Source organism: Bombina bombina, chromosome 5 (assembly GCF_027579735.1).
Source record: "Bombina bombina isolate aBomBom1 chromosome 5, aBomBom1.pri, whole genome shotgun sequence".
Taxonomy (NCBI): Eukaryota; Metazoa; Chordata; class Amphibia; order Anura; family Bombinatoridae; genus Bombina; species Bombina bombina.
The window spans coordinates 687,425,215-687,452,601 of NC_069503.1; the positions used below are offsets into that span (position 1 = coordinate 687,425,215).

At 38.4% G+C, this 27,387-nt stretch overlaps 1 protein-coding gene across 1 annotated transcript in view; it reads left to right on the forward strand.

Moving 5' to 3' along the window:
• The window catches only part of EXOC2 (exocyst complex component 2), a 914,329-nt gene that overhangs the window by 13,326 nt on the left and 873,616 nt on the right, over nucleotides 1-27,387 (forward strand). Inside the window, 1 exon segment of the mRNA XM_053714663.1 lies at nucleotides 18,464-18,611. The gene's annotated coding sequence lies outside the window, so the exon portion shown is untranslated.

Sequence of the window (27,387 nt, forward strand, 5' to 3'; positions counted from 1 at the left end):
GGAATTAGAGGGAATATTATGTTTGCCTCAAGATCATTGTCTGTGAAATAATCTGCTTCTGCTATCCAGTCAGAAGCTATACGACCTAGAAAAACAAGATTATAGGAATGCAGATCAGAGAGTGCCAGTCCGGCATATTGTTTAGGGAAGGCTAGTTTTTGAAGTGAAATTCTAGGTTTTTTTGAATACCATATAAAACTTCTAAGAGTAGAATTAAATTTCTTTATATCATATATTTTAATCAGAACAGGAAGGTTCTGCAAGATATAGAGAATCTTAGGAAGGATAGTCATTTTGTAAAGAGCTATTCGCCCTGAGATGGAGAGTGGCAGATGTTGCCAATTCTTCATATAGCTCAGAGCTTGTTTTAATATAGGAGATATATTTAGAGAGTACCAATCTTTAGGATTATCTGATATTATGATTCCTAGATACCTAAAGGAACTTGTAACTAGTTTGTAAGGATGTTTTGTGCAGGAATCTTTCATTTTCCTCAGCCACAATAGTTCAGACTTTGTGTTGTTTATTTTATATCCTGAGCATCGACCGTATAAATCTACTATTTTATTAAATTTGGGAATATTTGACGATGTGTTTGAGATATATAGTAGCAGGTCATCGGCATATAGGGAGACCTTCACCTCTTTTTTATGAATTTTTATTCCCTCAATCTGATGTCTAACTTTCAGTGCAAGTGGTTCAATTGCTAGGTTGAATAATAGAGGTGAAAGAGGACATCCTTGACGGGTTCCTCTTTCCATTCTAATTGTATCTGATACATGCCCATTAATAACTAGACTCGTGGATGAATATAAACATATATTTTCCACCAGTTTATAAAATTTGTTATCAATTCCAAAGCGTTGTACGGCATCTAATAAGAACTCATGATTAACACGATCAAATGCCTTTTCGGCGTCTACCGCTAATATTGCGGCATCAGACTGTTCTTTCAATGTACTCTCTTTGACATTCTTAAAGTAGTCAATAATTAGAAGTAATTGCCTAATTTTTGCTGCTGAACTGCGGTTGCGAATAAAGCCCACTTGGTCTTTATGAATGACATCTGCTATCCCCTCTTGTAATCTTGCTGCTAAAATTGATGTGAATATCTTATAATCTGAGTTTAACAGTGCTATTGGTCTATATGAGTCCCTGTTCGCTGGATCTTTCCCAGGTTTAAGTAGAAAGATAGTATTAGATTCTAAAAATGTATTTGGTATTTGGACCTCGCCTGAGAAATATTGGTTAAAGAGTTTAGTTAAGTGGGGAATTAAGGTAGGTGCCATGATTTTATAAAAATCGTTAGGCATTGCGTCCGGACCTGGAGCTTTCTCAAGTTTTAATGATTGGATAGCTTTTGAGACTTCGAGCTCAGAAATGGGCCCATTTAATTTCTGGCTGAACTCAGATTTGAATTTCGTGATCTTTAAGTCTTTCCAGAACACATCCCTAGCCGACTTATCCATAGGTGTAGATGAATAAATTATTTTATAATGTTGGTAAAAAGATTCCAATATGTCTTCTGGGGCATTCAAATGACTATCCTTGATCTGTATTGATTCTATTGTTGGTGATTGTTTAAAGTTTTTTACTAGTTTAGATAGCAGCTTACCTGATTTATCTCCATATTTATATAGGTTCGCTTGATATTTTAGTTCTGATCGAATTGTTGAGGCTGTTAAGAAGGAATCCCGTTCTTTTTTCAATTTGGCATATCTAGTCCAGTTTTCTTCTGATTGAAAATTTAAAAATCTGTTATAAGCATTACTTACTGCTGCTGTTAGTTGCTTTTCCTTTAATCGAGAATTACGCTTGCCCCTCGCCATATAGGCGATGATTTCTCCCCTTAATACCGCTTTCGCTCCCAGACAACTGAGAAGTTAGATACTGATCCAATATTAAACTGAAAAAATTCTTCTAGTTTATTTTTTAGCCAATTACTGAATTTCGGATCATTATTTAAATATTTTGGATAGAAAAAACGCGCTCTTCTTGTAGATAGATTATTTACTGGGATATCTAGCATCACAGGGGCGTGATCTGAGATACAAATTTCTGAAATGGTAGCTCTGGCTCCTCTTTGATATAAGCTATCATTTACTAGAATAAGATCAATTCTGGATAATGATTTAAATGCCTTTGAATAACATGTATAATTTTTTAAATCCGGGTTTTGGACCCGCCAGATATCTCTGACGGCTAGATTTTGAAAGATAGTGTTAAAAATTTTTGCTTCCAAGTTATCTTTTTTAGTTTTTTTTTGCGCAGTACCTCTTCTCAGTCTATCGAGGGGACATCGGGGTGCCATATTAAAATCACCTGCAACTATTACATAACCTTCTGCTACTTGATGTAGTTGAGATTGGAGGGAGTCCCAGAATTCTGGTTTAATTGTGTTGGGGGCATATAAGTTGCATATTGTATATATAGATCCTGCTATTTTCAATTTTAGTATTAAATATCTGCTTTCTAAGTCTACTATTGTGAGTAGTTTGTCATATACTAATTTTTTTCCTAGTAAAATAGCTACCCCGTTTTTTCTATTGGAGGTCGGAGCGCAAATTACTTCTGACACCCATGTCGATTTAAGTTTCATGGATTCCTCTAGATTTAAATGTGTCTCTTGAATTAACCTTTTAACGCCGTTATGCCGTTCTATTCCGTCATATTTACACTGGGCTTTAAAGCCGTTATGACGGAATAGAACGTCATATCAAACGGCTGTCCTGAAGCCTTCTGCGCTTCAAGGACTTGATCGCGGTCTGGAGGGCGTTCCTAGGGTTGTAGGGACGCCCCCCAGATGCGATCCAATAATTGAAATCTCGCGATCGTATGCACGATCGCGTAGTTTCAATTTGTCTACATCGGAACAGGTGTTCCGATGTAGACACTTTAACCCTGTCACGAAAGGGTTAATGCTATTGATGTATTAATCCTTTGTAGGTGTGATAAAATCATTTTTCGTTTAATAGGGGATGTAATTCCCCCTATGTTCCATGTTGTGAGTCTAAGATTTTTACCCATCTAGTATATATTTATTGGTGTAAGTAGCAGATATGCAACAACAAAAAAATAAAAGAAAAATAAATAAATAAATAAATAAATAAAAAAAATAAAATAAAAAATAAATAAATAAATAAGGAGAAAAAAGGAAAGAAACAAAGGTCTCCCTCAGCTCTGGAATTACAAAAAGTTTATCTATTATTAATATCATGGTGTAGATATGCAAGAATTTATTAATGGTATGGGAGAAAAAGAAACATAGAAAAAATTTATCTAAGCGATGGTTAAAACCCATGCTCTGCTAATTTTCTCTCTGCCTCGGCTACTGTTTGAAAAAAAAAAGTTTGACCTTCTACAGTTACCTTGAGCCTAGCAGGATAGATAACTGTGGCTTGCCAGCCGACCTTTAGCATTTTTCCACAGACTGGGGAGAGCTCCTTTCTCTTAGAAGATATCTCCATAGAGAAATCTTGAAATAACAATATCTTTGAGCCCTCATAGACCAAGAGCTGCTTTTTTCTGTAATATTGCATAAACAGCAATTTATCCTGATAATTTAAAAATTTTGCGATAATTGGTCTTGGTTTAGAGACATTTGGAGATCTCCCCAATCTGTGAACTCTCTCTATCAGAAAAGGCGTAGGTGGTGGGGGAATGTTCAGCAATTGAGGGAGTGTGAGTGTCATGAATTTCATTAAATCTTCTTGCTGTACAGATTCTGGGTATCCTATAATTCTTAAATTATTCCTCCTTGCCCTATTCTCAAGATCATCTATTTTAGCTTGGAGTTTATTTATTAACTTTTGGTTTCCCTCAATTTTTGGGGTCTGAATATTTGTCTTATCCTCAAGATCAGAAATTCTCTGTTCTATTTCTTGTAGTCTACCAGCGAACTGTTTCACTTCTATTGCTAGTGATGCGATGTCCTGCTTTATTTCATTTTTTAGGGAATCAAATTTAGGTGATATGGCCTCTAGGATACTAGAGACTAAAGATTGTGTGTTTTGAGATTCTATGGAGCTTATGCTCTGTGATTGAGCAATAGAGTCGTGTGGTGCTACAGGGCTCTCTATGTTTTTTGTTCTGCGCTCCTTTGATTTTGCTGCCATACCTGGATTAGTCTTGGGAGTGCAAGTGGGGGAAGTGATATATTTGTCCATATACTCAGAAAGAGAGAGAAAAGCAAAAGGGTTCAATCAATGTGTGTGCGTGTGAGAGAAAAAAAAAAAAAAAAAAAAAGGAGGTGCTGAGAGTGAAAAAAAAAAAAGAGGTGCTGAGAGTGAAAAAAAAAAAAAAAAAAAAAAAAAGTGCTGGGAGTGAGTGTGGGGATAAAAAAAGAAAAGGGGTGATTAATATGTTCTTATGTGAGTTTGGACCAGAATTGGCAGGGAATGTAAATAGAGACTACTGTGCTAAAGAAAAGATAGATTCTCATTAAACCATGAGCTATTAATTAACACAGCCAGTTCACTAGCTCCAAAGAAAGAGGCAGAGATCTCATGTAGAAGCCTTTTCTAATTGCTTATACGATTTTGGAATACTAAATTTCAACTTTGTATGCTTAATATAGATCTGTTCTTTAAGAGATATTACAGCCTCTGCAGCAAGATCTTAATTTTTTGAGTAACTATTGTATCAGTATTCTTACAGGTGCTATGGTTTATAATGTGACAGATTTCTGGCCCTTTAGGCTCTCAATTAGTTAAAATACAGACTATTTGTAAATTATATATTACCCCTATAAATCTCACTTCTATAGTTTTTCCTTTAAATATCTAGTAAAGAAATTTAGTGACTACAATAACAGGGATAAGCCATTCAATTATACAATTATTATAAGTTGTAACAAATTCTGGTATTTTTTCTAAAGAGTAATACAAATTCCCTTTTTAGTGAGGTTAACAGGCTCACTGGAAAGAATGGGTTCTCTGTTTGCCAATAAGTAGAAAATATATCATGTTATAAAGATAGAAAAAAAAGGCTGCACAGATACTTAATTTTTAGATATTAAAGTAATACCCAGTTCCTGATTTAAAAAAACAATCTGAGTTCCTATAGGCCAAAAAGCCTTGCTGCAGTTCTTACTGAGATTAATAAATACAAAGGTAGTTCTTAAGCCAGTTACATATGAATCTAGCTTTTAAGCATACTTTAGTCCGTTATCAAGGCAAAGATATAAAAGAGTTCTTATAGTTTTTGTAGATAATTTTACTTCCTTGCTATGCCTTTTATTCATTAAAGGGGAGGTTATTCTCAAAGTAGCTTGATTTTAACTTCTTAAGCAGGTTTTTTTTTTTTTTTTTTCCTTTTTTTTTTTTAAGCAGCAAAACTTGTAGGATAGAAAAGTCAATTTCAGTTAAATGCCTTCAATATTTCAACTTTAGCATAAGCCAGAGAGCAGAGTTTTGCCAAGTATGGATCAGGTAAAAAGACACAGATTATTCCCCCTTACCCCAATATGTTCCTTGTGCTTCAAGTTGAAGTTGGGTATGGAGCAAAAAAGAAAGTTTGTTCTGAATCCCAACCTTTCAAACTCTTTGCAATCTTTAGACGCTTACCGGGCTTAGCGGGGTGTCCTTCCAGCTGGTCTCAGCAGGTCCCGGTATGCTGAGTGCCTCCGTCTCCGAATCCCTCCGCGCAGTTCCGGGGGAGGAGAGGAGGAAATAAAACCAGGTTCACTATCCTCCGCGCTGAGCTCAATGATCCATCCGCTCACCACACGCAGCACCGGTGGGTGGGAGCGGGCTTGATTGCCCCCGAGGCAGGTCAGGTGCCGGTAAGTTGCTGTGAGGGTCCGCGCTTCAGTTTAGCAAGGGGGAATAATTCAAGGCAGGCTGCTTCTTGGTGCTGTTATGCTGCGGATTGCTAAGTCTGGTTAGCCCGGCATTTCCTCCATCAAGAAAAAAAGTCAGCGCTTCACTTGTGCTGCTAGCCAGGGTATTATTCTTTCATTATGGTAAGTTTACCCAGTAAAATGCTCAAATGGGTTATTAGTCTCTCCAGAGAAAGGTCTTTTATCTTAAGCGTATGATATCAGTTTACGCTGTGGAGGGTAGCTGGTGTGTTGGCTTTAACCAGCTGCAGAATTTCCTTCTAACATGAAGGATCCAAGCGCTACAAACCGCCAAGGTGTAACTGCAGGGGAGTGATGTCTGTACAGGTGCTCAGGTGCACTAATGCACAGGTGCAGCCTATGCACAGTCTCCTCCTCTTCCTCCTGGAGTATGTCACGAGAACATACAATTTTAAACAACTTTCCAATGTACTTCTATTGTCAATTTTGTTTCCTTCCCTTGGTATGTTTTATTGAAGGAGCAGCAATGCACCACTGAGAGCTAGCTGAACACATCGGTAAGCCAATCGCACGAGGTATATGTGTGCAGCCACCAATCAGCAACTAGCTCCCAGCTCCTGAGCCTATCTAGATATGGTTTTCAACAAAAGGTACCAAGAGAATGAAGCAAATTGAATAATAGAAGTAAATTGGAATCATTTTTAATAGTGATGTGTATTCTGGTAATTCAGCAGGTAATGAAAAGGGGAAGATTTTTTTTTTAACTGCGTCTTATTTTATGCAGATTGTAAGCATTAAGTCCAGTGCTTATTTGATTCTATTTGCTTTGCATATTAAAAAATGAATATCCCATGAAAATTCTGTTTTATCTTTGTTTTTATAAGTAAACCTTGTGCCTCATTGTCATGTATATAGCCCATCATATGCGTTCTATGGTTTTCAGTAAGATGACATTCGTTGCTGAGGTTTAGTCACCTAGTGGACTTTGTGTATGTCATGACTTTGGTTGAATTATGCAATCCTCAGGTTGCTAGCCACCTGCCATTTTGCTATTACTCATTACCTCACATGATCACTAGTGATGTCATGGAAATGAGTTAAGTGTTATTTGTAATACAATTGTGTAAATGTGCTGAACTCTGAGACTATATTATCCTGTGCAGTAGCTGTCAATGTCAGTTTGTATATTTTACTAAATGAACGTCACCATGAACTCTATTTATGAAAAGCTGTATTGATGCATTCCATTCACTTTACAAACTTTTGAAATTAGCAGCAAATTCAATAAACATTTGTGAAATATTATTCATAGAGGTTCTGTGTGCAAAACAGTAACTGGGGAGAATGTTGGTCTAATTTTTTTTTTTCTTCTTTCAATGAATGAGAGATGACATTTGAAATTTGTTTATCGCTAGAAAACTGATGCAAATTTATATATAATTATTTCCACTTCGTTGTGGCTAGTTTCATGTTTTTTTTGCTATTCTCATTCTCTCTCTCTCTCTTCTCTCTCTTCTCTCTCTTCTTTCTCTTTCTCTTTCTCTTTCTCTTTCTTCTTCTCTCTCTCTTCTCTCTCTCTTCTCTTTCTTCTTCTCTCTCTCTTCTCTCTCTCTTCTCTCTCTCTTCTCTCTCTCTTCTCTCTCTCTCTCTTCTCTCTCTCTTCTCTCTCTCTTCTCTCTCTCTCTCCTCCGTCAGCCATGCCCCTCACCATGCACCCATCACAGCGGTCCCGTCCGGCCATGCCCCCCCACCACGGCCGCTTACCCTCTCTGCTGCTCAAGGCCAGATTTGTTTGTCCTTGTGCAGTCTCTACTGCACTTGACAGCAGTAGAGACTGCCTTTTATTATATAGGATAGTAGAACATTAGTTTGAGTAGTGTAACCTTTTTGCTTTTATACAGTGTTTTTAAAAATAATTGGAAAAAAGATGTCATTGATTATCTTGAATAATTTTGCATTTAAATGAGCAATACACACTTTGAGTTTGTAATATACAGTTGTGCTCATAAGTTTACATACCCTGGCAGAATTTATGATTTCTTGGCCATTTTTCAGAGAATATGAATGATAACACAAAAACTTTTCTTTCACTCATGGTTAGTGTTTGGCTGAAGCCATTTATTATCAATTAACTGTGTTTACTCTTTTTAAATCATAATGACAACAGAAACTACCCAAATGACCCTGATAAAAAGTTTACATACCCCACCCAGTTCTTAATACTGTGTATTGCCCCCTTTAACATCAATGACAGCTTGACGTCTTTTGTGGTATTTGTGGATGAGGCTCTTTATCTTCTCAGATGGTAAAGCTGCCCATTCTTCCTGACAAAAAGCCTCCAGTTCCTGTAAATTCTTTGACTATCTTGCATGAACTGCACGTTTGAGATCTCCCCAGAGTGGCTCAATGATATTGAGGTCAGGAGACTGAGATGGCTACTCCAGAACCTTCACTTTAGTCTGCTGTAGCCAATGACAGGTCAACTTGGCCTTGTGTTTAGGATAATTGTCATGTTGGAATGTCCAAGTATGTCCCATGCGCAGCTTCAGGGCTGATGAATGCAAATTTTCCTTCAGTATTTTTTGATAACATACTGCATTCATTTTGCCATCAATTCTGACCAAATTTCCTGTGCCCTTGTAGCTTACACATCCTCAAAACATCACAGTAGGAATGGTGTACCTTTCATCATAGGCCTTGTTGACTCCTCTCCAAATGTAGCGTTTATGGTTGTGACCAAAAAGTTCAATTTAGGTCTCATCACTCCAAATGACTTTGTGCCAGAAGGTTTGAGGCTTGTCTATGTGCTCTTTAGCGTATTGTAAGTGGGATACTTTGTGGCATTTGCGTAGTAATGTCTTTCTTCTGACAACTCAACCATGCAGCCCATCTTTCTTCAAGTGCCTCCTTATTGTGCATCTTGAAACAGCCACACCACATGTTTTCAGAGAGTCCTGTATTTCACCTGAGGTTATTTGTGGTTTTTTCTTTGCATCCCGAACAATTTTCCTGGCAGTTGTGGCTGAAATTTCAGTTGGTCTACCTGACCGTGGTTTGGTTTCAACAGAACCCCTCATTTTCCACTTCTTGATTAGAATTTGAACACTGCTGATTGGCATTCTCAATTCCTTGGATATCTTTGTATATCCCTTTTCTGTTTTATACAGTTCAACTACCTTTTCCCGCAGATCCTTTGACAATTCTTTTGCTTTCCCCATGACTCAGAATCCAGAATAGCAGCACTGGATGAAAGATGCAAGGGTCTGTCAGAAGTCCAGAAACTCATTGACCTTTTATACACACACTAATTACAAGCAAACCTATCACAGGTGAGGATGGTTACCTTTAATAGCCATTCAAACCCCTTTGTGTCAACTTGTGTGCATGTTATCTGGCCAAAATCACCAGGGTATGTAAACTTTTGATCAGGGTCATTTAGGTAGTTTCTGTTGTCATTATGATTTAAAAAGAGTAAACACAGTTGATTGATAATAAATGGCTTCAGCCAAACACTAACCATGAGTGAAAGAAAAGATTTTCTGTTATCATTCATATTTTCTGAAAAATGGCCAAGAAATCATACATTTTGCCAGGTTATGTAAACTTATGAGCACAACTGTAAAATGCTTAAAGGGACATGATACCCTACATTTTTCTTTCACGATTCAGATAGTTATACTATTTTAAACAACTTTCCAATTCACATCTATTAAATCATAATAACTTTTATATATAGACAAATAAAAAAAATAGAAAAATCAAGTTTCTTTTAACAGCTTTTCTTAAGTTCCCCAACAAAGATTTCATTCATTGCAAATCTACTTGTCCCTCGTGACAATCTACTTGTCCTGATTTGCAAAATAATTTTAACCAAAAGACAGTGTGGTATGGGAAAGACTATCTATAAAAGGTAGAGCATTATATATATATATATATATATATATATATATATATATATATATATATTATTCTAGTGTTGATTTTGCAATACTACAGAGTGCTTATATAATCTTTCAAAGTACAAAATGGATTTATTTGTAAAATACATTTTTCAAAACTTCCTAGGAGGCAAAATAATGTTTTACTTTAAAAAAAAAACTTATATATATAATATTTAACATTCATTAAAATTCATTATGTAAATGCCTGTCACTTATTGCAATATTTGTATTGTATTGGTTGCAGGTACATATATGTTCCTGCATCCAGTTCAGTACCAGCTGTGTGGTAAGTGGTGGGTATATAACAAGAGAGGGACATGCAGTTGCAGTTTCACTTTAAAAAAACAAGACAGAACAACATTTTATAACACAAAATTATGGCCAAGGACAAAAAAAAAATCATAGTATATTCTTTCAAGCATCAACTCACACATTTTAGGACATATTAACATGAAATTTGACATTTCTTTTACAAAGATATGATGAGTCCACGGGTTTCATCCTTACTTGTGGTATATTAACCTCCTGCTAACAGAAAGTGGCAAAGAGCACCACAGCAGAGCTGTATATATAGCTCCTCCCCTTCCCTCCCAACCCAGTCATTCTCTTTGCCTGTGTTAAAGGGCCATAATACCCAAATGTTTAAACACTTGAAAGTGATGCAGTATAGCTGTAAAAAGCTGACTAGAAAATATCACCTGAACATCTCTATGTAAAAAAGAAAGATATTTTACCTCAAAAGTTCAGGTAAAGGAAGCTTACTATGAAATCTCATGAGAGTTAAGTCAAATCTCATGAGATCACAGTAAGAGTTCATGACCTCCGCACTGCTGATGCTGATTGGCTGCTGTTCATTTCTTCATTTTTTTTTTATTTTTACCTGCAGCTGGGAGCAGGTGAAGTATAACTTTTCACACAGAACTTACTCTGCTGAGCTGAGGATATTGTGAGGTAAAATATCTTCCTTTTTTACATAGAGATGCTGAGGTGATATTTTCCTGTCAGCTTTTTACAGTTATACTGCATCAGTTTCAAGTGATTTAGCATATGAGTATTATGTCCCTTTAACATAGGAAGAGTGAAATAATATATAGGAGCACCAATGGCTAGGGTATACACCAGGTCACTATAGGGTTATACACCACTAGAAATAATGAATTAAGTATAACTCAGATCAGCAAATTCAACTAGTAGTAAGAGTCCTCAATCTCTCAGTGAATAGGGTAAATCCAGTATTTAATCAACATGTATAAATATATTAAAAATCATTAACAGAAGGAACAGACCAAATACATTTAATATAGATAATATTAGATAAGAATAAAATTGCTGTTGCTTAATTTTCATTTTTTACTCATTTTTTATTTTTTTTATTCTTTTCATATGCATTTATATCCTTCATTGTTTGGCATATACCATTAATCTGAAACCACCAGACATTCACCCATTGTGGGGGTGCCTGGATTGTATTCCATTTATATCTATGGTCTTTTTTTGATATAATTTATATTTAGTATTCATTTTTATCCAACAGCAATTTTATTCTTATCTAATATTATCTATATTAAATGTATTTGGTCTGTTCCTTCCTTCAAGCACATTTTCTGAGTGTATCACTGTTTAGGATCAGTTTGCATTAGTATATTTCTTAAAGCCTACTCTAGGTGGGGGCATATTAAAGGGACAGTCAAGTCCAAAGAAATCTTTCATGATTTAAATGGGGAATGTAATTTAAACAACTTTCCTATTTACTTTTATCACAAATTTTGCTTTGTTCTCTTGGTATTCTTAGTTGAAAGCTAATTCTAGGAGGTTCATATGCTAATTTCTTAGACCTTGAAGACTGCCTCTAATCTGACTGCATTTTGACCACTAGAGGGCATTAGTTCATGTGTTTCATATAGATAACATTGAGCTCATGCACATAAAGTTACCCTAAAGTGAGTACTGATTGGCTAAAAAGCAAGTCTGTCAAAAGAACTGAAATCAGGGGGGGCAGTTTGCAGAGGCTTAGATACACTGTAATCACAGAAGTAAAAAGTGTATTTTTTTATAACTGTTTTGGTTATGCAAAACTGGGGAATGGGTAACATTCTGGTGTTGACTGTCCCTTTAAGTAAAGATAAATTATTATCTGTCCTTACAATTTCTCTTGTTAAGTGTATCCAGTCCACGGATCATCCATTACTTGTGGGATATTCTCCTTCCCAACAGGAAGTTGCAAGAGGATCACCCACAGCAGAGCTGCTATATAGCTCCTCCCCTAACTGGCATATCCAGTCATTCTCTTGCAAGCCTCAACCAAGATGGAGGTTGTAAGAGGAGTGTGGTGTTTTATACTTAGTTTATTCTTCAATCAAAAGTTTGTTATTTTTAAATGGTGCCGGAGTGTACTGTTTATCTCAGGCTGTATTTAGAAGAAGAATCTGCCTGCGTTTTCTATGATCTTAGCAGAAGTAACTAAGATCCATGGCTGTTCTCACATATTCTGAGGAGTGAGGTAACTTCAGAGAGGGAATGGCGTGCAGGTTTTCCTGCAATAAGGTATGTGCAGTTAATATTTTTCTAGGGATGGAATTTGCTAGAAAATGCTGCTGATACCGAAGTAATGTAAGTAAAGCCTTAAATGCAGTGATAGCGACTGGTATCAGGCTTATTAATAGAGATACATACTCTTATAAAAATGTAATATAAAACGTTTGCTGGCATGTTTAATCGTTTTTATATGTATTTGGTGATAAAACTTATTGGGGCCTAGTTTTTTTTCCACATAGCTGGCTTGAATTCTGCCTAGAAACAGTTTCCTTAGGCTTTCCACTGTTGCAATATGAGTGGGAAGGACCTATTTTAGTGCTTTTCTGTGCAGATAAAAATACTGACAGAGACATCCAGCTTCTTCCTGCATGTTCCAGGACTTCTCTGGAGGGCTCAAAAGGCTTCAAAGTCGTTTTTGAGGGAGGTAAAAAGCCACAGTAGAGCTGTGGCAGTTGTTGTGACTGTTTGAAAAAAAAACAAAACAAAAAAAAACGTTTTTGTTTTTTATTATTCAGTTTTGGGTATTAAGGGGTTAATCATCCATTTGCAAGTGGGTGCAATGCTCTGCTAACTTGTTACATACACTGTAAACACTTCGTTAGTGTAACTGCCTTTTTTCACTGCTATTGCAAATTTTGACAACATTTGTGTTTCTTAAAGGTGCAGTAACGTTTTTTATATTGCTTGTAAACTTGTTTAAAGTGTTTTCCAAGCTTGCTAGTCTCATTGCTAGTCTGTTTAAACATGTCTGTTTAAACATGTCTGACATAGAGGAAACTACTTGTTCATTATGTTTGAAAGCCATGGTGGAGCCCCATAGGAGAATGTGTACTAAATGTATTGATTTCACCTTAAACAGTAAAAATCAGTCTTTAACTATAAAAGAAATATCACCAGAAGATTCTGACGAGGGGGAAGTTATGCCGACTAACTCTCCCCACGTGTCAGACCCTTCGCCTCCCGCTCAGGGGATGCACGCTAATATGGCGCCAATTACATCAGGGACGCCCATAGCGATTACCTTGCAGGACATGGCTGCACTCATGAATAATACCCTGTCAGAGGTATTATCCAGGTTGCCTGAATTAAGAGGCAAGCGCGATTGCTCTGGGGTTAGGAGAAATACAGAGCGCGCAGATGCTGTAAGGGCCATGTCTGATACTGCGTCACAATATGCAGATCATGAGGATGGAGAGCTTCAGTCTGTGGGTGACATCTCTGATTCGGGGAAACCTGATTCAGAGATTTCTAATTTTAAATTTAAGCTTGAGAACCTCAGTGTGTTGCTTTAGGAGGTATTAGCTGCTCTGAATGACTGTAACACAGTTGAAGTACCAGATAAATTTTGTAGGCTGGATAAATACTATGCGGTACCGGTGTGTACTTATGTTTTTCCTATACCTAAAAGGCTTACAGAAATTATTAGCAAGGAGTGGGATAGACCGGGTGTGCCTTTTTCCCCACCTCCTATATTTAGAAAAATGTTTCCAATAGACGCCACTACACGGGACTTATGGCAGACGGTCCCTAAGGTGGAGGGAGCAGTTTCTACTTTAACAAAGCGTACCACTATCCCGGTTGAGGACAGTTGTGCTTTTTCAGATCCAATGGATAAAAAATTGGAGGGTTACCTTAAGAAGATGTTTATTCAACAAGGTTTTATTTTACAGCCCCTTGCATGCATTGCGCCTGTCACGGCCGCGGCGGCATTCTGGTTTGAGGCCCTGGAAAAGGCCATCCATACAGCTCCATTGACTGAAATTATTGACAAGCTTAGAACACTTAAGCTAGCTAACTCATTTGTTTCTGATGCCATTGTTCATTTGACTAAACTAACGGCTAAGAATTCCGGATTCGTCATCCAGGCGCGTAGGGCGCTATGACTTATGTCCTGGTCAGCTGACGTGACTTTGAAGTCTAAATTACTCAACATTCCTTTCAAGGGGCAGACCTTATTCGGGCCTGGTTTGAAGGAAATTATTGCTGACATTACTGGAGGTAAGGGTCACACCCTTCCTCAGGACAGGGCCGAAGCAAAGGCCAAACAGTCTAATTTTCGTGCCTTTCGAAATTTCAAGGCAGGTGCAGCATCAACTTCCTTCGCTTCAAAACAAGAGGGAACTTTTGCTCAATCTAAGCAGGCCTGGAAACCTAACCAGTCCTGGAACAAAGGCAAGCAGGCCAGAAAGCCTGCTGCTGCCTCTAAGACAGCATGAAGGAACGGCCCCCTATCTGGTGACGGATCTAGTAGGGGGCAGACTTTCTCTCTTCGCCCAGGCGTGGGCAAGAGATGTTCAGGATCCCTGGGCGTTGGAAATCATATCTCAGGGATATCTTCTGGACTTCAAAGCTTCCCCTCCACAAGGGAGATTTCATCTTTCAAGGCTATCTGCAAATCAGATAAAGAAAGAGGCATTCCTACGCTGTGTGCAAGACCTCCTAGTTATGGGAGTGATCCATCCAGTTCCGCGGACGGAACAAGGACAGGGTTTTTAGTCGAATCTGTTTGTGGTTCCCAAAAAAGAGGGAACCTTCAGACCAATTTTGGATCTAAAGATCTTAAACAAATTCCTCAGAGTTCCATCATTCAAAATGGAAACTATTCGGACCATCCTACCCATGATCCAAGAAGGTCAGTACATGACCACAGTGGACTTAAAGGATGCCTACCTTCACATACCGATTCACAAGGATCATCATCGGTTTCTAAGGTTTGCCTTTCTAGACAGGCATTACCAATTTGTAGCTCTTCCCTTCGGGTTGGCTACAGCCCCGAGAATCTTTACAAAGGTTCTGGGCTCACTTCTGGCGGTTCTAAGACCGCAAGGCATAGCGGTGGCTCCGTATCTAGACGACATCCTGATACAGGCGTCAAGCTTTCAAGTTGCCAAGTCTCATACAGAGATAGTTCTGGCATTTCAGAGGTCGCACGGGTGGAAAGTGAACGAGGAAAAGAGTTCTCTATCCCCACTCACAAGAGTCTCCTTCTTAGGGACTCTTATAGATTCTGTAGAAATGAAAATTTACCTGACGGAGTCCAGGTTATCAAAACTCCTAAATGCTTGCCGTGTTCTTCACTCCATTCCGCGCCCTTCGGTAGCTCAGTGTATGGAGGTAATCGGCTTAATGGTAGCGGCAATGGACATAGTGCCATTTGCGCGCCTTCATCTCAGACCGCTGCAATTATGCATGCTGAGTCAGTGGAATGGGGATTACACAGATTTGTCCCCTCTGCTAAATCTGGATCAAGAGACCAGAGATTCTCTTCTCTGGTGGTTGTCTCGGGTACACCTGTCCAAGGGTATGACCTTTCGCAGGCCAGATTGGACAATTGTAACAACAGATGCCAGCCTTCTAGGTTGGGGTGCAGTCTGGAATTCCCTGAAGGCACAGGGATCGTGGACTCGGGAAGAGAAACTCCTTCCAATAAATATTCTGGAGTTAAGAGCGATATTCAATGCTCTTCTGGCTTGGCCTCAGCAACACTGAGATTCATCAGATTTCAGTCGGACAACATCACGACTGTGGCTTACATCAACCATCAAGGGGGAACCAGGAGTTCCCTAGCGATGTTAGAAGTCTCAAAAATAATTCGCTGGGCAGAGTACCACTCTTGCCACCTGTCAGCAATCCATATCCCAGGCGTGGAGAACTGGGAGGCGGATTTTCTAAGTCGTCAGACTTTCCATCCGGGGGAGGTGTTTGCTCAGTTGATTCATCGTTGGGGCAAACTAGAGTTGGATCTCATGGCGTCTCGCCAGAACGCCAAGCTTCCTTGTTACGGGTCCAGGGACCCAGAAGCGACGCTGATAGATGCTCTAGCAGCGCCTTGGTTCTTCAACCTGGCTTATGTGTTTCCACCGTTTCCTCTGCTCCCTCGACTGATTGCCAAAATCAAACAGGAGAGAGCATCGGTGATTCTGATAGCACCTGCGTGGCCACGCAGGACTTGGTATGCAGACCTAGTGGACATGTCATCCTTTCCACCATGGACTCTGCCTCTAAGACAGGACCTTCTGATACAAGGTCCTTTCAATCATCCAAATCTAATTTCTCTGAGACTGACTGCATGGAGATTGAACGCTTGATTCTATCAAAGCGTGGCTACTCCGAGTGAGTCATTGTTACTTTAATACAGGCACGAAAGCCTGTTACCAGGAAAATCTACCACATGATATGGAGTAAATATCTTTATTGGTGTGAATCCAAGAATTACTCATGGAGTAAGGTTAGGATTCCTAGAATATTGTCTTTTCTCCAAGAGGGCTTGGACAAAGGATTATCAGCTAGTTCCTTAAAGGGACAGATTTCTGCTCTGTCTATTCTTTTGCACAAGCGTCTGGCAGAGGTTCCAGACGTCCAGGCATTTTGCCAGGCTTTGGTTAGAATTAAGCCTGTGTTTAAACCTGTTGCTCCCCCGTGGAGCTTAAACTTCGTTCTTAAGGTTCTTCAAGGAGTTCCGTTGGAACCCCTTCATTCCATTGATATTAAACTTTTATCTTGGAAAGTTCTGTTTTTGATGGCTATTTTCTCGGCTCGGAGAGTCTCTGAGCTATCTGCCTTACAATGTGATTCTCCTTATCTGATTTTTCATGCAGATAAGGTAGTTCTGCGTACCAAACCTGGGTTTTTACCTAAGGTGGTTTCTAACAAGAATATCAATCAAGAGATTGTTGTTCCATCGTTGTGCCCTAATCCTTCTTCAAAGAAGGAACGTCTTTTACATAATCTGGACGTAGTCTGTGCCTTGAAGTTTTACTTACAAGCTACTAAAGATTTTCGTCAAACATCTTCCCTGTTTGTCGTTTACTCTGGACAGAGGAGAGGTCAAAAAGCTTCGGCAACCTCTCTTTCCTTTTGGCTTCGGAGCGTAATACGCCTAGCCTATGAGACTGCTGGACAGCAGCCCCCTGAAAGGATTACAGCTCATTCTACTAGAGCTGTGGCTTCCACCTGGGCCTTCAAAAATGAGGCCTCTGTTGAACAGATTTGCAAGGCTGCGACTTGGTCTTCGCTTCACACTTTTTCAAAATTTTACAAATTTGATACTTTTGCTTCTTCGGAGGCTGTGTTTGGGAGAAAGGTTCTTCAGGCAGTGGTTCCTTCCGCTTAATCCTGCCTTGTCCCTCCCATCATCCGTGTACTTTAGCTTTGGTATTGGTATCCCAGAAGTAATGGATGATCCGTGGACTGGATACACTTAACAAGAGAAAACATAATTTATGCTTACCTGATAAATTTATTTCTCTTGTAGTGTATCCAGTCCACGGCCCGCCCTGTCCTTTTAAGGAAGGTCTAAATTTTAATTAAACTACAGTCACCACTGCACCCTATGGTTTCTCCTTTCTCTGTTTGTTTTCGGTCGAATGACTGGATATGACAGTTAGGGGAGGAGCTATATAGCAGCTCTGCTGTGGGTGATCCTCTTGCAACTTCCTGTTGGGAAGGAGAATATCCCACAAATAATGGATGATCCGTGGACTGGATACACTACAAGAGAAATAAATTTATCAGGTAAGCATAAATTATGTTTTTCCAGTTTTTCTTAATTGCCTCTACAACCTAACTTTTATCCACTGCATATGTGGTTATAAAAGATAGTCTTTCTTTTTTAGCTGTAGTTCCAGACAATTAATTATCTTCCTGTAATAATTTAACAGTTTCCTGTCTTAAAAGGTTTTCTGAATATCTACATTGTGCAAAGGGTTCACGCATGTCCATTAACTAATTAATTTTATAAGACAATTCTGAATTATTTCCTATCAGACACTTAAATTGGGATCTGGGAAGAGCCCTCTTTAAGGCTGTAGGATTACTACTATTAAATTCCAATAAAGGGTTCTTGTCAGTGGCTTTCTTAAAAAATGTAGAATTTATCTTGCATTGTTTTTTATATAGTTGAACATCCTGAAATTCTATACATGTACAACTATGATTCATTATAAAAGATAGCGCAAGGCTACTAGCACATTCATTTCTCAAACCAGGATATTGGGTCCACCTCTGCTCCAGACCAAATCAAAACTAATTAGTCTATATAGCATCTAAACAGTTTTAACTTGGGGTCACAAAATAAATTGGCACCCTCTGATTCAAATTCAGCCATATAGAGATTTGCATCCAATCACTGTGACTTAAATTGAAAATAATTTATAGTTGGATATGAAATCCAATTTCTTTCATACAGGTGGTGAGAATCCAGGATCCTTTACTCAGGAGGCAAAGATTCCGAAACCCCAAGAGCTCTATAAAACCACTTCCACCTCACACATACCTCAGTCTTTACTTTCTTCGTTGGAGATGGTCGAAGAATGAAGATGTGCAGTGTTCTTTAGGTAAAGGGGGTTTCAGACTATGTTAAGGCCCGGTTCCCCTCAGAACAGTGATCTACATTATACTCCTATTTACATTATCGTTGCTGATATGTTTCAATACTGGTTTGGCTGTCTACTACTGGCTTGTTGGTAGACGAGTGTTTATGGGTAAGTATGTATTTTATTCTATATAGACACTTCTATAGCTTTGTTTTGGACACTTTTAAAATGTTAGGTTTATTTATATATGTTTTTGTATATATGGCCCTGGGACAGATTCTCACTATTCCCCTTGTGTTTGCGTGCGTAAATTTTGGTGTGATTTAGTTTCTGCGCGCCGGGCTCCCAACGCTTTTATACGCTCTTTTTCGGTTAGAGCATGCTTTTTTTCTGTATAGTCATTGGCTCTTTAGTTTTAACCTTTGTTGGGTTAGCGCATGTTGGAGAGTTCTCTTTCACACGTCTGGTTAGCTCTCGTTCGTGCATTAGTATTCGCCCATCGGGTTAGCGCACATCGCTGCTATGTGCACGTCATCTTTTTGGCGCGCTTTAGGCTATATCAACTGTAGTTTTTTGGGTGCGAGCTGTCTATTTCTGTTTAGTTAGGCTAAGCTTGATTAGTCTATGAGGTGTATAGGTTTTCCTTTCCTTTATAGCTTGCTTAAAGGGGATGTTTTTTATAGTGCTTTTTTCATCGCTTTATGCTATAATGGAGTAGCAAAAATCTGTCCTTAAATTTACCCTAGAAACTCAGTCTCTTGTACACCTTTCTACCAATTTTAAGTGTGCTTATTGTAAAACAACTTAAGTTCCTTCTTCAGCTCATTTATGTGGATCATGTTTAGATTTGTTATTACATTCTGATCAGTCTAATGCTGTTTCTCTGGGTAATAATAATGTACCTACTATATGTTTATTATAGGAAGATGGAGTACCGCCAGCAATGAAGAATTACATTACTTCTGCTATTTAAACAAGCACTAAAGATTAGTTCAAGTTTTACCTTCTTCTAGTAATGAGTGTCCTGATACAAGGAATACTGTGGAATCTTCAGGTGGTAAAGTTTCTTCTGAGAGTAAGGATCCCTCATCTGATGTAGAACCTGATTATTTCTTTTTTTTTTTTTATTAAAGTTGAATATATTTGTTCTCTTTTAAAAGGGGTCTTGGTCACCTTAAGGGTAGAAGATCCTATACCTTCTGATAATAAACCTTGTAATCCTTTAACCCCTTAATGACCACAACACTTTTCCATTTTCTGTTCGTCTGGGACCAAGGCTATTTTTACATTTTTGTGGTATTTGTGTTTAGCTGTAATTTTCCTCTTACTCATTTACTGTACCCACACATATTATATACCGTTTTTCTCGCCATTAAATTGACTTTCTAAAGATACCATTATTTTCATCATATCTTATAATTTACTATAAAAAATGATAAAATATGAGGGAAAAATGGAAATAAACACCCTTTTTCTAACTTTGACCCCCAAAATCTGTTACACATCTACAAACACCAAAAAACAGCCATGCTAAATAGTTTCTAAATTTTGTCCTGAGTTTAGAAATATCCAATGTTTACATGTTCTTTGCTTTTTTTGCAAGTTATAGGGCAATAAATACAAGTAGCACTTTGCTATTTCCAAACTTAGCGCTAGTTACATTGGGACACTGATATCTTTCAGGAATCCCTGAATATCCCTTGACATGTATATATTTTTTTTTAGAAGACAACCCAAAGTATTGATCTAGGCCCATTTTGGTATATTTCATGCCACCATTTCATCGCCAAATGCGATCAAAAAAAAAAAATTGTTTACTTTTTCACAATTTTTTTCACAAACTTTAGGTTTCTCACTGAATTTATTTACAAACAACTTGTGCAATTATGGCACAAATGGTTGTAAATGCTTCTCTGGGATCCCCTTTGTTCAGAAATAGCAGACATTTATGGCTTTGGCGTTGCTTTTTGGTAATTAGAAGGCTGCTAAATGCCACTGCGCACCACACATGTATTATGCCCAGCAGTGAAGGGGTTAATTAAGGAGTATGTAGGGAGCTTGTAGGGTTAATTTTAGCTTTAGTGTAGTAGACAAGCCCAAGTATTGATCTAGGCCGATTTTGGTATATGTCATGCCACCATTTCACCGCCAAATGCGATCAAATTAATAAAAAGTTACATTTTTCACAATTTTAGGTTTCTCACTGAAATTATTTACAAACAGCTTGTGCAATTATGGCACAAATGGTTGTAAATGCTTCTCTGGGATCCCCTTTGTTCAGAAATAGCAGACATATATGGCTTTGGCGTTGCTTTTTGGTAATTAGAAGCCCGCTAAATGCTGTTGCGCACCACACGTGTATAATGCCCAGCAGTGAAGCAGTTAATTAGGGAGCTTTTAGGTATCTTGTAGAGTTAATTTTAGCTGTAGTGTAGTAGACAACCCAAAGTATTGATCTAGGCCCATTTTGGTATATTTCATGCCACCATTTCACCGCCAAATGCGATCAAATAAAAAAAACTGTTCACTTTTTCACAAACTTTTCCACAAACTTTAGGTTTCTCACTGAAATTATTTACAAACATCTTGTGCAATTATGGCATAAATGGTTGTAAATGCTTCTCTGGGATCCCCTTTGTTCAGAAATAGCAGACATATATGGCTTTGGCGTTGCTTTTCGGTAATTAGAAGTCCGCTAAATGCCGCTGCGCATCACATGTGTATTATGGCTATTAGTGAAGGGGTTAATTAGGTAGCTTGTAGGGAGCTTGCAGGGTTAATTTTAGCTTTAGTGTAGAGATTAGCCTACCACCTAACACATCGCACCCCCTGATCCCTCCCAAACAGCTCTCTTCCCTCCGCCACCCCAAAATTGTCCCCACCATCTTAAGTACTGGCAGAAAGTCTGCCAGTACTAAAATAAATGCTATATTTTAATTTTTGCAAAATTATTTTTGGGCATATTTACATATGCTGCTGTGTAGGATCCCAACCTCCCTGATCCCCAACAGCTCTCTACCCCTCTAACTTATAAGGAGCCATCTTGGGTACTGGCAGCTGTCTGCCAGTACCCAGTTTACAAAAAAAGATGATTTTCTTTATTTTTTTTAATTTTTTTTCTGTAGTTTAGCTTCCCTTCCCCCCCAAGACCAAATCCCCCACCCCTCCCAGATCCCTTTAGATTAATTTTATTTTTATTCCCCCCCCCTCCCACTTTTCTGAGAAACCTTTTCTGTAGTGTAGCGGTTTCCCCCCCCGTGCACGCACGCGCGCGTGTCCGTGCGCACCCCTGGCTAACCCTCCCACGATCCCACCCCCCTTTGCATCACACTAGCCATCGATGGTCGCCCACCCGCCTCCCACGTCGGCTCCCACCCACCAACGATACCGGCCATCGATGTCCGATGCAGAGAGGGCCACATAGTGGCTCTCTCTGCATCGGATGGCCAAGGAGGGTTATTGCAGGATGCCTCTATCGAGGCATCACTGCAATTACCGGAAAGCATCTGGAAGCGATCAGGATCGCTCCCACCGCTTTCCAAGACAGACAGTGGCGTTGGTCATTAAGGGGTTAAATTCAGTATTTAAAACTGTTGTTAATCTCCCTGAGATTTCCCTGTTCCTGATGCTGTTTCTGATATTATTGCTAAGGAATGGTCTAAACCAGGTGTGTTTTTTTAATCTTTCTACAAGGTTTAAAAAGCTATGTCCTTTTCCTAATGCTAATCTAGAGTGATGGGAAACGGTTCCTAAAGTGGATGGATTTTCATTAAACTAAATATACTAATATTCCTCTTTATAGAGGAAATTAGAATAGTTTCTAAGAAGGGCCTTTTTACATACTGGTTATATTCTTAGACCTACTGTTTCTATTGCTGATGTAGCTGCGGCTTCTTCTTACTGGTTATACAGTCTTGCTCAGCAGTTTTCTACTGACCTTGTTAGTTCTAATCTGTTAAATTTACTTCAAAGTGCATATTCATTTATTTGTGATGCTGTATTTGATATTATGAAAATCAATGTTAAAAGCATGTCTAATCTTGCCAGGCATTGTGGCTTAAATCCTGGAGGTCTAAATGTAGATTATTGTCTCTTTCCTTTCAAGGAAAGAAGTTGTTTGGGTCTGATTTAGATCCTATTATTTCTGCTATTACTGGCGGTAAAGGAGCTTTTCCTCCTCAGGATATGAAGTCTAAAGGAAAATGCAAAGCTCCTAATTGTTTTCGTTCCTTTTGTCAGAACAAGGAACAGAAAACTGACTCTTCACAGAAGCAAGGTCCCTCTGGTTCAGTCTGGAGACCTAATGCTAATTGGACCAAGTCCAAACAGGACTCTGCAATTTTCAGGTCCCTTCAAACTTGGCCAATGTTGAAAAGGGAATCTTATCTCCATTTCCAGTCAAACAATGTTACATCAGGAGCTTATGCCAATCATCATGGGGGAACTCACAGTTCCCTAGCAATGAGGGATTGTATTTTGAACTCTCTTTTGGGCACAAGACAATTCTTGCCTAATCTCTGCAACTCACATCCCAGGAGTGAATAATTGGGAGGCAGACTTTCTCAGTCGTGGTCTCTTCATAAGGATGTATTCAATCTAATTGTGGACCTTTGGGTTCTACCTTTGGTAGACGTAGATCTGATGGCCTCTCGTTTGAACAATAAACTTCCAGGGATCCTAAAGCAGAGGTAGTGGATGCCCTGGTAGTTCATTGGTCATTTCAGCTTGCTGATCTGTTCCCTCCTCTGGCTCTTCTTACCAGAGTGATTTCTAAGATTAAACCTATTCTCCTCCTTGGAATCTTAACTTGGTGTTAAGAGTTTTGCAAGTTCCTCCTTTTGAGCCTATACATAAATTGGACATTAAACATCTTTCATGGAAGAGTTTTAGAATTTTCTGCTCTTTCTTGTGAGTCTTCTTTTCTACATTTTTATCAGTATAAGGCTGTTTTGTGGACAGCATTTATTTTTTTTGCCTAAGGTTGTTTCTTCAGACATAATTGGTAGATAGATTGTTGTTCCTTCTTTGTGTCCTAATCCTAAATATGCTTCTGAAAGATCTTTGCATTTTCTGGATGTTGTTAGAGCATTGAAATATTATGTTGATGCTACTAAGGATTTCAGACAGACCTCTAGTTTGTTTGTTCTTTTTTTCTTGGGCCTAGGAAAGTCAGAAGGCCTCTGCTATTTCTTTGGCCTCTTGATTGAAACTTTTGATTCATAGAGTTTATTTGGAGGCAGGTCAGCCTCTGCTACCGTGGATTACAGCTCATTCTACTAGGTCAGTTGCCACTTTCTGGGCTTTTAAGAATGTGGTTTCAAATTTGCAAAGCAGCTACTTGGTCGTCTTTTTTTGGTAGAAAGGTTATTCAAGCTGTTGTCTCAGTTTGAGGATCGTGTCTGTTTTTTAGTGCATTCATTAAAAAAAAAAAAAAAAAAGATTTTTTTTTGTTGGGTTATGGATTTATTTTTTCTCAGTGAAACAATATGTTTTTTAATACCTCCCTTTAGGTCATTTACTCGTGGGCTTCCACAGCTTTGGTATTAGTTCCCATGAGTAAAGGATTGTGGACACCACCTGCATAAATGAAAACGTAATTTATGCTTACCTGATAAAGTCCTTTCTTTCATGGTGGAATACCATCTGTAACATCGTTTATAAGACATTTATACTTACTTTTGTATCCTATTAGAAGAACCAGTTGTTCATATATTATAATTACATACATATTATCATTTATTTTCTTTGGAATATATATATATATATATATATATATATATATTCTCTATATCTGGGCTCTTAACTATATCTAAATTATTGCTCTTATATATTTTTTGTTCTTTAACTGTGTAGAAATAGCGCTATACAACTCCATTTTGTTCTTTTTGTTTTTTTTTATATATATATATATATATATATATATATATATATATATATATACACCGTATTTTCCCACGTATAAGACGACCCCCTACTTTTCCTGTTAAAAATATAGGGTTTGTGCTATACTCACCGTATAAGACTACCCCCTAGACTACCCCTTTACCCCTTCAAGGAATGCAGCAAGCACACCAAATAAAAATTAAAAAACATCAGATTTAATTTCAATATGGTAAATTTAATTCAAATGCTTATGACATTGCTTATGACATGAGAGAGGGGGAGAGGGGAGAGGGGGGGATAGGGAGAAGGGGGCGAGAGAGAAAAAAAGGGAAAGTGAGAGGGATGGGGGAGAGGGATGGGGAGAAAGAGGGGGGAGGGAGAAAGAGAGAGGAGAGTGAGCAAAGTTAGCAAAGAAATTCCTTAAACACTGAGGAGTCACATAATCCATATTACTCAGATGGGCAAGGGTTATCAAAGCAGAGGAGACATTAAGGCATAGTATATAGCAGCATGAAAAAGTTCCCTTAGATTTCTAACACACAGACTAACTACTAGCACAGTGTCTGTAAAACTTTCAGCAGTACTGACCTTCTGATACTTTCACTGGAAGATCTCTAGATCACTGGCAATGCATGGCTGAGAAAAAAAAACACTAGTGGAAGGCTGTCCCTTTAATCACCTTTCTTTCCTGCACAATTTGCTCCGTAGCAGATGTCACATGACCGCACTGGAATTTGGATGTCTGACTGTAGTGTAGCAGCTACACTACAGCCAGACATTCAAATTCCAGTGTGGTCATGTGACATCTGCTACGGAGCAAATTGTGCAGGAAAGAAAGGTGATTAGCAGAGAAAGATATTTAAAGTAAAGCCTTACTAGTGTTTTGTTTTAAACGTATGCTTGTCTTCAGCCCTTAGCCTTGAACGGAGTGGGACCCCTCATCAGGACTGGACTCCTGACGGTGGGCTGACTGTCTGACTGAGACTGCACAGCACATCGCAAAGCTCCAGCTACTAATATGATATATATGATTGATTATATCATATTAGTAGCTGGAGCTTTGCGATGTGCTGTGTCAAAATTTCTACTCCCCATATAACCTGTCCTGCCTGCTGTCACCGTGACCTACCTCGCTCACTCAGTCTGAACCAGTGCACTGCAGTCGCACAGACCACTTCTGCCTGAATCTGGATTTACTGTCGTCTTCGGCAGGGCAGGGCAGGACAGCACGCCACACACAAGTCTCTCTCAGCAGCTCCCTCCTGCTCACTCTTCTTCCCGCCTGAAGTCTGTGTCGGCGCAACCGCTACGTCATGCTGCTCTGTGCAATCAAGGTGCATCATTGGCCAGCACAGCCGGGGGCCTATCTAGGGGGGTGTGGGCCTGGAGCTGCAACTCAGTCCATTCACAGTGTGGCTAGCGTGTCCGACTCCTCCCCACCGCCTCACCCACACGTCACACAGCTCACTGGTGCTTTTTACTCTGTGCCTCTCTGTACACAGTCACTAAATAACTCAGTAATAATAAGGCTTATAAAACGACACCCGGCATATAAGACGACCCTCGACTTTTGAGAAGATTTTTAAGAGTTAAAAAGTCGTCTTATACGCCGGAAAATACGGTATATATATATAATAATAATAATAATAATAATAATAATAGCAGGTATTGGCGCACCTCAAGACACATGAGACCACAAATTATTTCACATATTTTAACTTTTTTCCATTTTTTCCTTAATGCTGCAAAAATTGCCTTCTTAATATTTCATAATTTTTTTAAAAAAATGATGGGATCTTAGTCACACAATATGGCCATATTCTGCTCAGCCAGTCACCACTTACAAGGTGTCCCACAAAAGACTGGTCCTAACTCTAATATTTTAGCCAAGCTAAGCTCAAGAATACAATTCTAATATATCAAAATAGAATTTCCAATCTCTCATCCAGACTGCATGGGATGAGGCTTCCTGGCTACATGTTATTACACATACTTCAAACTTGTTTCCCAATGCTGCAAAAAATTGCCTTCTCAACACCTCTTAACACTATGAAGTTAGCCAATACAATTCTAATATACCAAAATAACATTACAATACTATACCTCTCATCCAGACTGCATGGGATGAGGTTTTCTGGCTTTATATACACACAGTTAAATATCTGTGTCTGGAACACACCTGAACTGGGTGGAGTGCTTTAAACCAAAAGGGCTTTGGTCAGTTTCCCCAGTGATAAATCAGTAAGAAATAATGGTTAAGCATATCTAATAAAAGCATATGTTTTTAAATGCACATATTGTGGAGTGCTGCCAAAGTGACCAAAATGTATATAATAATAAGAGCAGGTATTGGCGCACCTCAAGACACATGAGACCACAAATTATTTCACATATTTTAACTTTTTTCCATTTTTTCCTTAATGCTGCAAAAATTGCCTTCTTAATATTATATATATATATATATATATATATATATATATATATATATATATATATATATATATATATATATATATATATATATATATATATATATATATATATAGCCGGGGTTTGGTCTAATGAAGATAAATACTTGTAGAAAAAAGACCCGCACTGATGTACACCTTATTATCTGTATGTTTATAAGCGTTGGTGATTGTTTGACACATTTCTAATACTATGATTGGTTGGTGTTTTCACTGTTACCATGGCAACTAAGTTTTGGCGCAATTTTCAAACATGAGGGGAGGGGCTTATGGTCTTTATATGTTTGCTGTGTTGCACTGTTTGTTAGTCTGAGGAAGGGGAGCAAGTCTCCGAAACGTCAAAATTAAATAATTGTTTCACTGTATTTGAAGTCCAGTGAGTGTGGACCTTTGTTCTTCTACATGCATATATATATATATATATATATATATATATATATATATAT